Source organism: Silene latifolia, chromosome 1 (assembly GCF_048544455.1).
Source record: "Silene latifolia isolate original U9 population chromosome 1, ASM4854445v1, whole genome shotgun sequence".
Lineage (NCBI taxonomy): Eukaryota > Viridiplantae > Streptophyta > Magnoliopsida > Caryophyllales > Caryophyllaceae > Silene > Silene latifolia.
Window position 1 is genome coordinate 64,864,948 of NC_133526.1, and position 11,412 is coordinate 64,876,359.

An 11,412-nucleotide genomic window follows, 5' to 3' on the forward strand; every position below is an offset into this window, starting at 1 on the left:
GAGTCCACTTCATGCTTTCCTCCTCTAGTAGCCTTGCGAGGTCTACTATATTGTGAGTTATGGACCGCCATTTCCTCAATTTTGTTCCAAGTTTGATTGTCGTCAATTTCGGTGAACATTCCATTTGATCCCATGTTGAGAATGTTTCTTGAATCTTCATAAACACCGTTCCAAAATTGTTGTACAAAGAACCACTCGCTAAGTCCATGATGAGGACATGAGCGACAAATTCCCTTGAATCGCTCCCAAGCTTCATACAAAGATTCCTCCTCCCTTTGCTTAAAGCCCGTAATTTGAGCTCTTAGCATGTTAGTCTTTTCCGGTGGATAGAACTTTTTGTAGAAAGCTAGAGCCAACTTCTTCCAAGAATCAATTCCGAGAGTAGCCTTATCAAGGCCTTTCAACCATTGTTTCGCGGTGCCAATTAGAGAAAAAGGAAATAAGACCCATCGAATTTGGTCTTGAGTTACACCGGTTTGAGAAATCGCATCACAATAGTCACAAAAAGTCTCCATATGAGAATGAGGGTCTTCACTTGGCATCCCCCCAAATTGGCTTCTTTCGACTAATTGGATAAATGCGGATTTGGCAATAAAATTTCTGGTTAAGTGTTGTGGTGTGGGAGTACCATTGGGTAGGTTCTCCTCGGTGGGTACGGAATGTGATGAAAACTTAGGCATTGTGGGTTGATTTTGTGTTGGATTTTGTGTTGGGTTCTCCTCACCTTCTCTTGCAAAAAGGTTGATGAACTCAATAGTATTTGGTTGAATATCTACAACCTCACCAATACCTCTCAAAGTTCTCCTAGCAAGTCTTCTATTGGTTGTCAAAGTCCTTTCAATTTCGTGATCAAAGGGTAACAAGTTACCTTGTGATCTTCTAGACATGCAAAATATCAAACAACTCGAAAATAATTAGAACAAATCTTGAGGAGTTTTACTTCCCCAAGGCAAAGAAAGACACAACTAATAACAATACAAGAAAATCTAAATCAAGTTAACACCGTCCCCAGCAACGACGCCATTTTTGGTCGGTCTCACGATGGAGGTTTAGCTTTCGGTACTTGTCGTTAAGAGCACCTAGACCAAAACACAATTTATAACTTCACAAACAACTCTACAATTAGTAAAGAGGCAAGTAAAGGTCAGATTCCAAGGGACGGGAATTGAGATGAGATTTCTATTGCAACTAGTGGTGTCTAAGGGTGTCACAATTGGGGTTTGAAGTAGAAGATCACTAAACTAAATAACAATGAAAGTAAACAAGCAAGATGAATAAAAAGGGGTGTAAACAATTGATAAAAGGCACTAGGGTGTCATGGGGTCATAGGGGATTCATGGGAATTGATCATACAAACATATTCTCAAATTATAAGCAAGCAATTATTATTGTGATGGATCGAGTTGGTTTATATCTTACAATCCTAGGAAAGTTTGGGTCCCGGAGCCGAATCGATTAGATTGTACAACAACTACAAGTCGACTTAATCTTCCCTACTCAACAACATGCATGGTCTAATGAGGCTCGAGTTGGTTTATGTCTTACAAGTCTCATTGAAAAGATAGGTGATGGGTAAAAAATGCAAGGATTCATAGGCTCGCATTTCATCAAACATAACATGTTCATGAGTTGAGATCACAACAAGCAAGCAAATAAACTATGAAAACATATTAATTTAAGCATGAATCATCCCCCATGTTGGTTTCCCCTAATTACCCATTAACCCTAGCTAAGGAAACTACTCACTCATTATCATGTTGAACATGCTAGCAAGGTTGTCAATCATACCAACAAAGTGAAACATGATGAATAAATGAAAGCGATTAACAATAATTAAAAAGGGAGTAAGAGAATTATACCTACTAATGATTCCAATAATAAAGCAAAGAATAAAAGAAGTACTTGATGCTTGATTGGAAGGTTGTCAATCTCCCAATAATAACCCAAATAATCTTCAATTACCCAAAATAAAGGATGAACAAGAGAGAGATTAAGGAAATAAAACTTGTATTAAAACTTGGTTAAATGTTGATTACAAGATTAAAGAGAGATTTGATTGATAGTAACTACACTAAAGATGCTTGGTCATCATTGCCCATCTACTATAGTATGTACAAAGGCCTTCTAATCTTGTCTCATCATTGCCCATCTACTATTGTATGTACAAAGGCCTTCTAATCTTGTCTCTCCTTGCTGCTTGGTCATTGAATTCAATCAATTTAGCCTCATTTTGCCATGAAAATGCAAGGTTTGCACTACTTTCCTACCAAGGACACAAAACCTCAAAGAATATGCAAAACAAAGAACTAAAGATAATAAATGACCCAAATATGCACTAAAAAGCATGGGAACAAGGCTAATTCGGGGACTAAATATGTTCTAATTATGGTCACATCAACGACGATTGGAGTCGGTGAGCTACGGGATGGACTGTATTGGATTAGTGATGTAACCATTATTTGAGCATATTTAGTCCCCGAATTAGCCTTGTTCCCATGCTTTTTAGTGCATATTTAGGTCATTTATTGTCTTTAGTCCTTTGTTTTGCATATTCTTTGAGGTTTTGTTCCCTTGGTAGGAAAGTAGTGCAAACCTTGCATTTTCATGGCAAAATGAGGCTAAATTGATTGAATTCAATGACCAAGCAGCAAGGAGAGACAAGATTAGAAGGCCTTTGTACATACAATAGTAGATGGGCAATGATGAGACAAGATTAGAAGGCCTTTGTACATACTATAGTAGATGGGCAATGATGACCAAGCATCTTTAGTGTAGTTACTATCAATCAAATCTCTCTTTAATCTTGTAATCAACATTTAACCAAGTTTTAATACAAGTTTTATTTCCTTAATCTCTCTCTTGTTCATCCTTTATTTTGGGTAATTGAAGATTATTTGGGTTATTATTGGGAGATTGACAACCTTCCAATCAAGCATCAAGTACTTCTTTTATTCTTTGCTTTATTATTGGAATCATTAGTAGGTATAATTCTCTTACTCCCTTTTTAATTATTGTTAATCGCTTTCATTTATTCATCATGTTTCACTTTGTTGGTATGATTGACAACCTTGCTAGCATGTTCAACATGATAATGAGTGAGTAGTTTCCTTAACTAGGGTTAATGGGTAATTAGGGGAAACCAACATGGGGGATGATTCATGCTTAATTTAATATGTTTTCATAGTTTATTTGCTTGCTTGTTGTGATCTCAACTTATGCACATGTTATGTTTGATGAAATGCGAGCCTATGAATCCTTGCATTTTTTACCCATCACTTACCTTTTCAATGAGACTTGTAAGACATAAACCAACTCGAGTCTCATTAGACCATGCATATAGTTGAGTAGGGAGGATTAAGTCGACTTGTAGATGTTGTACAATCTAATCGATTCGGCTCCGGGACCCAAACCTTCCTAGGATTGTAAGATATAAACCAACTCGATCCATCACAACTAGGGATGGCAATGGGTAGGGTCTGGGTAGGGTCCGCCTAGACCCGGACCCGAGATTTTCCCTTTGGACCCGTACCCGACCCAGACCCGCAAGGGTCTAAAATTTGAGGACCCATACCCGGACCCTATGGGTAAGGGTAGGGTCTGGGTCTACCCGCAGGTCCGAGTTTCAGCCACTTTAGTAACAAAATTAACAGCTATGGGGTCTATAATATTAAAAAAAAATTCAGACTACTTTAACATTATGAGTTTATTAATCTGCCGTTAATGGTGGTTTTCGGTCGCCGCCTATTAGAGAGGTGGTTGCCAGTCGCGTATCAGTGCTGTGGTGGTGGTTTTCTTGTGTCAGTGGTGGAGTGGTGGTATTGTTAGAAGAGTTTGGTTGGGTTTTATCACTTTATGGGATGAGGGAAGAAAAAGAGACTTTAGTTGGGTTTCTACAGTCTGCCAGTATGAATTCAGAAAAGTTGTGATTTTGATTTTTTTTTTCTTTAATAAAGAGTCTAAGGGTCGGGTATGGGTCTCATAACTTAGACCCGGACCTGGACCCGATATATTTTCTTAAGACCCATACCCGACCCATACCCATTGGGTCTAAAAAAATAAGACTCATACCCGACCCATTAGGGTCCGACCCTCAGGGTCTGGGTAGGGTCCCCGACCCACTGCCATCCCTAATCACAACAATAATTGCTTGCTTATAATTTGAGAATATGTTTGTATGATCAATTCCCATGAATCCCCTATGACCCCATGACACCCTAGTGCTTTTTATCAATTGTTTACTTCCCTTTTTAATCATCTTGCTTGTTTACTTTCATTGCTATTTAGTTTAGTGATCTTCTACTTCAAACCCCAAATTGTGACACCCCTAGACACCGCTACTTACAATTGAAAATCTTACTTCAATACCCGTCCCGTGGGATGCAACCTTTACTTGCCTCTTTACTAATTGTAGAGTTGTTTGTGAAGTTATAAATATTGTTTTGGTCTAGGTGCTCCTAACGACAAGTACCGAAAACTAAACCTCCCAAGTGAGTACGACCAATTAGTGCGAGGCAACGACCTTTGGTGGCCAATAATTTGACTACTCAAGGTACATACGATCTCTGGCATCGACGTATGGGACATCCATCAGATAAAGTTGTCAAGACTATTCCTTCTTTAAGTAGCTTGCAATTTAATAATTCAGTGTGTGATATTTGTCATTTTGCGAAACAACATCGTCATAGTTTTCAATTGAATAATAAGCGTGCATCAAGCCTTTTTGAATTAATTCATTGTGACCTATGGGGCTCTTACCGTATTGCTTCGTCTTGTGGGGCTAAGTATTTTCTGACAATTGTAGATGATTATTCACGGGCAACGTGGGTCTATTTATTACGGGATAAAATTGAGGTCACTGACATGTTCATGAGTTTCGTTAATATGGTTTCTACACAATTTTCAAAAACTATTAAAACTATCCGTAGTGACAACGGAACGGAGTTTAATTGTGTGGCTGGGTATTTATTTTCTCAAGGCATTAAATTCGAAACCTCTTGTGTTGGCACGCCTCAACAAAACGGCCGTGTTGAACGCAAGCACAGACATATTTTGAATGTGGCCCGTGCTCTTCGTTTCCAAGGGAATTTGCCTCAAACTTTTTGGGGAGAGTGCATTCTTGCAGCTGCTTACTTAATTAACCGTACACCCTCCCCATTAATAGACAACAAAACTCCTTATGAATGTCTGTTTGGAATCCCGCCACCCTACACGAATTTACAGGTTTTCGGGTGCCTCTGCTTTGCTCATAATCAAAACACGAGGGGTGATAAATTTGAGAAACGGGGTCGCAAATGTGTCTTTGTTGGATATCCTTCAGCTAAAAAGGGTTGGAAAGTTTTTGATCTTGAAACGGAAACTTATTTTGTTTCTCGTGACGTCATTTTTTACGAAAATAAATTCCCCTTCCTGGACCCCGTGACCCCGCAAGACCCACCTGAGGTTCCGATTTTTGATGACCCGTTTTATGATGACCCTCATACTGACCCGCCAAACCAACCAAATACCCTAGACAACCCCGACCCAACCTCGGGTACTCACACTGCCGAGGACCCTCCTGTTTCCTCTGACAATTCCAACACTGACAATGTCACCGAGGCAGCAAATGACACGGTTCCTGCGAGTGATGAAATGGGCCGTGGTCATCGGGTCAAATTTCCTAATTCTCGCTTAAGTGGGTATGTTCTTGAAAGCACAAAAAGGTCCATCCCCGTCAACAAGCGAACCGAACTCCTCCTCGTCATCCTCAGGTACGCCTTATGCTCTCACTAATTATATAAATTGCAAGTCTTTCTCGGAAAAACACTGCCTCTTTCTTACAGCCATCACAGCTGGTCAAGAACCGCCGACTTTCAAAGAAGCTATTCGAGACAAAGGGTGGTGTGAGGCCATGTAGACAGAAATTGATGCTTTGGAGCGTAACGAAACATGGGAACTTACAACTTTACCAGCCAATAAAAAAGCCCTCGGATGTCGATGGATTTATCGAATTAAATACAAATCCAACGGTGAAATTGAACGATTAAAAGCTCGACTGGTTGTTTTCGGGAATCATCAAGTCGAGGGTTTAGTCTATGGTGAAACTTTTGCGCCGGTTGTTAAAATGGTTACTGTCCGCACATTTCTTGCAGTTACAGCTATAAAAAAGTGGGAGCTTCACCAAATGGACGTCCAGAATGCCTTCTTACATGGTGACCTGAATGAGGAGGTTTACAAGAAGATACCTCCGGGTTTTAGTCGTGGGAAAGAAGGGCAGGTATGTCGTCTTAAAAAGTCTTTGTATGGCTCGCGGCAAGCCCCTCGATGTTGGTTTGCTAAACTAACGTCTGCATTGAAAGACTATGGCTTCAAACAATCCTATTCGGATTACTCCTTATTCACTTACTCGAAAGGACAGGTACAACTCTACATACTTATTTTTGTCGACGACCTTGTCATTGCTGGTAATGATTCTTCCCCTGTTGCTGAATTCAACCTGTATTTGGGAAATTGCTTTCATATGAAGGATCTTGGTTGTTGGATCATATAGCTTATATGTTTATGTTTTGATGATGTCAAGGTGTTTTATATTTTATATACTTGTTGCGTGTAATCGTTTGTCAAGTGTTTTAGACTTAATTCATTACAAACAAGCAACAAAGAAGATTGTGATAATTGCGTGTTAAGTTCAAGCCTTCGTTCAAAGATCAAACGGTTCAAAGATTCATTCAAGAATTATATGAAGACGAAGTTCGTCTAAAAGATTAATCAAGCTTGGATGATGACGTAGCCTATACTCGAAGATCTTCTTGAAGATTAGAATAGTATAGGTAATTATCTCGTAATGGTAATCAAGAATGAGTTTCTTGATTTGGTAAAGTTATAGCTTTGCAGTTATAACATTACTAGTAAAAGAGTTCAATGTTATAGCTCCCCTACTATAACATTGAGATGCTATGTTTTTACACACGACTTGTAATTGTTTCGAAAATTGTTTTATAATTGTTTAAAGTTTATTTTAAATGTTTTAATGAAAGTATTTATATAATATAGCCCGGTTTAGTGAGGAGTTCGGCTTTGTATTGGACGTTAATTAGTAGTCGTAATGGATCAACTTATGAGTTGGACTTTGCTACTAATTAGGGTTTCAACATAGCCTCTCTTAAAACCTAAATTCTAAATCATATGTTAAGGCTAGGGTTTGCACGAGTCACGAGGCATATGAGCTGTGACATCTCGTGTTACCTAGGGTATATTAGGTAAAGATTTTATTCTATAATAATATCTTTACATATCTTATATATCTTACTTAATATATTTGTTTATGATAAAAGATATTCTTGTTTTAGGAAATCTTATCATGATCTTAGAATTTATAGTAAAGATAATATTTGAATAGATCATATTCTATCTTTTGGAATATTCTTTATTATCTTTTAAGGCTTTTAGGAAAGAGATAATAAGAAGATATAATTTGTTTCTATATCTTATTATTTCGGCTATTAGGGTTTGTGTAAAACCGTGTAGCCTACTCCTTCCTTCCCTATAAATACTTTGTAATTTACAACATCTAAAATAGAGACCTTATGCATAAAAATTGATTTCATCTTTACAAAGCAAACCGTGTGTTTTCAAAGAAAAACCGTTTTGTTATTTTGAAACGTCGTGTGTTTTAAAACTCGCATACTTGTTCTTAATTTATCGTTATAAGATAATAGTGCTTAGTTGATTTATTAACTTGTTCATTAACGTGAACCTTTGTTAGAATCATTAGTGCTTTCTTATTAGCGTAAGTTAGTCACTCGAGTATTTAACGGTACTCATTGAGTTACAGCTAGAGTTAGTTGTACGAGTTGAGTTAGTAAATTTGTAATCCGTAGAAAGGTACTAAATTTATTAATCGAGAATAGTGGACGTAGGTTTCGACTTGTGAAACTGAACCACTTCAAAAACCGTGTGTGTCATCGTTTTTTCGTTTGCTTCGTTTATTTCGTTTACCTTCATTAGTTGATTAGTTAAAGTTTAATCAATAAACTTTAAATAATCAATTACATACGCATAATCGAAAAAGCTTTAAAAAGTTTTAAATCCTCAATTCACCCCCTCTCTGAGTATTTTGGATCAATAGACTCTTCAATTGGTATCAGAGCCTCGTGCTCTTGATTGCCTAACCGCAAAGAGGTTGATCTATCTTGTTTTTCATTTATCTTATTGTTTTATATTCCGCTGCCTATCACGTCATAAATGGATTCCAAATATCTCAAGTGTCCCGTCTTTGATGGGAAGAATTATGGATTGTGGAAAAACATGATGACTCACTATGTGAAAGGTCACGATTGGGAGTGCTGGAGGATTATTCAAAACGGACCGCACAAAATTCTTGTGGCATCCGAGGAAGGCACTACCTATGAAAAGAAAGAAGAGGACTATGTCGAGGCCCCACTACAAGAAGGCCGAAAAGAACTCCAAAGCAATAAGTCTCCTGCAAAACGGAATGACTTCTACTAAGTTTGATCGGTTCTCTTCATGTTCCACGGCCAAGGAGATATGGGATGGGCTTGAATTAGCTTATGAGGGTACTTCCATTGTTAGGAAGCACCGAATATATTTGCTTATGCAAAAATATGAGCTATTCATTATGGAGCCTAATGAGTCTCTAGATAGTATGTCCGCAAGGTTTTCAAGCATCATAAATGAACTGCAAAACCTAGGTAGGAAATTCTGTACTGAGGACATTGCTAGAAAGGTTCTTAGAAGCCTGACTAAGAAGTGGCGTGCTAAGGTCACTGCAATGGAGGAATCATGAGATCTTGAAACCCTATCCTATCAAGAACTCATTGGTGCTCTTATGGCCCATGAAATTACTCTTAATAAAGATGACGCTGAACCAAGTCATAATAAGAGTATGGCCTTAAAGAGCGAAGAAGTTGACTCTGAACTAGAGGATGAAACTGTTTTGTTTGCACGCCATTTTAAAAATAAGATATTTCGATATAAACAAACAAAATCATCCTATAACAACAATAACAACAAGTCGTTCAACAAAAAGGTTAATGACTCAAAGTCTTCCTTCGCAAATAGCGGTTGCTTCAAGTGTGGAGAATCTGGTCATATGATCAAGGATTGTCCAACATGGGAGAAGATAAAGGACAAGACGAAGCGTGAGAAGACAAAGAGAGAATTCAAGCAAGTTATGATGGCTTCGTGTTGGGGAGACCTTGACTCATAAGATGACGAAGATTTTGAAGACGACGAAGTAGCAAACCTTTGTCTCAGCAGTGTTAGTCTTGACCTAATCTCCGACAGTGACGATGAAAGCACAATTTCTCACTCAAACTATTGCTTTCTTGGAGAATCAGACGAAGATGACGATGAAGAGGTAAGTTATCTTGAGCTTAAAAAACGTGTTAATAAATTGTCTAAAAGGGCTTTAATTGAATTCTTTGAACAATCTCTTGATAAGTGTCACGAACAGGATTTGGAATTGAAAGATCTAAAGGAACAGATTCTCGAAATCGCGGAAGAAAATCATACTCTCAAGGCTAAAGCTAAGAAGTTGAAATCTAAAGGTATAGCTGAGAAGGCTACAACATTAGATTCTACTATAGCTGAAAAGAAGGAATTAGAGTCCAAAGTTATAGCTAATGAAGCTATAACTTTAGACCTAAAGCTTAACATCAAGCACCTTCAAGCCAAAGTTATAGCTAATGAAGCGATAACTTTAGAACTTAGAAAAGCCAAAGAACTTTTGGAAGCTAAGGTCACATCTAATGAAGTAGTGATCTTAGACCAAAAGAAAGAGATAGATTCTCTTTCAAAGCAATTGAAAGAATCTAAGACCAATATGATCAATGTTAAGAAACACCACACCGATGTTGTGTTCATTCTTAATAAACGATTCCAAGACTTTCGTGATAACTTTAAAAAGGACAATGATGTAGATCACACGAAATGTCAAGAGGAAATTAAAAACCTAAAAGACCTACTTCTACACGCTAGAAAGGTCCATGATAAGTGGGAAGGTAGCATAAAAGTCCTAAACTTCTTAACCGAACAATCTGACAATAATATGAAGATGTGGTTAGGACATGAGTGCTACAGCCGTAGAGATCACTCTAAATGCAAATCAACACCTTCGGATTTTGATTTTAGGAAAAGGAAATATGCTGATCTTCCTGAATACTTGATTTGCAATTACTGTGGTCATACGGGTCACATCCAAATCAATTGTGTCAAAAAGGCTCATGATATACGAAAAAATGCCGAACATGCTAAAACTGTTGACACAGTTGACGAGGACAAGGAAACCCGCACTAATGAACCTAACGAAGAAAGAAACAATAAATTTCGTTGGTTCTATGACATGGCCTTTGACTACACCAAGAAACCTAGCACTTCACAAAACCCTTGTCGATCTCAACCTAGTAAACCTATTCACAAGGGAAATAGTCAAGAGAGACCTAGAGAAATTCCTAGACCTAGAGAAAACCCTAACACTAGAACTCCTCCCAAGCCAAATAAACCAAGGGTTAGAAAAACGGTCATTAGACAAGTTTGGATTCGAAAGAACTTAGTTTATAGAGTAACTAATCATAAGGGACCCAACTTAGCTTGGGTACCTAAAAACTGTATCTAATCCTTTATGCAGAAAGAAGTGAAAGAAAACAATCAATGGTATCTTGATAGTGGATGCTCAAAACACATGACCGGAGATAAGAATCTATTTCTTTCACTCAAGCCCTTCAACGGAGGAAAAGTAACGTTCGGGGACAACAAAAGGGAAACGTTATTGGCGTTGGCAAAATCGAAATTTCTAAGTCTCAAGCAATCAGTGATGTTTATCTCGTGGATGGTCTAAAACATAACTTGCTAAGCATATCTCAACTATGCGATAAAGGTAACAAAGTAGTTTTTCATACTAATAGTTGTCGCATTATTATTGAAGGAACTAGCAATGTTATTCTAGAAGGCCTCAGGAAAAGAAATTTTTATATGGTAGATTTAAATGCTGTGCCTACTAACTCTTTTTCATGCATGAAAGTTACTCTTGATGATCCTTGTTTATGGCATAAACGGTTTGGTCACATTAGCTCACTAACCTTGAACAAGCTCAAGAAGTGGGACTTGGTGGAAGGGTTACCCAAGATCAAGTTCGACCAAGAAAAGATGTGTGACACGTGTGCAAGGTTGTAGATACCTCATTTCTGCACCTCCCGCAAACCACCCGGTGATGATTGGGCCGCATGTTTGGTACGCGGAACGATTTGTGACAGTTCGTAAGTTTATCGTCAAGTGATTGCTCAAACACTAATGTCTACCTCTTAGTTGTCGTCTACGCGCCGATACGGTCGTTTTGACAGTAATTAGAGTACATTTGGAGTTCGGGCCTGAAACCGTCTTCATTTTCTAATAACCGTTAAATCCCGAGTCAGAATG

General features: G+C 38.1%; 1 non-coding gene across 1 annotated transcript; it reads left to right on the forward strand.

The window, feature by feature from the left end:
- Positions 1-201: 201 nt before the first annotated feature.
- Positions 202-308, forward strand: LOC141618407 (small nucleolar RNA R71). The gene has a single exon (XR_012531383.1). It is a non-coding gene; the product is annotated as a small nucleolar RNA R71 (small nucleolar RNA).
- The last annotated feature ends 11,104 nt before the right edge of the window (positions 309-11,412 follow it).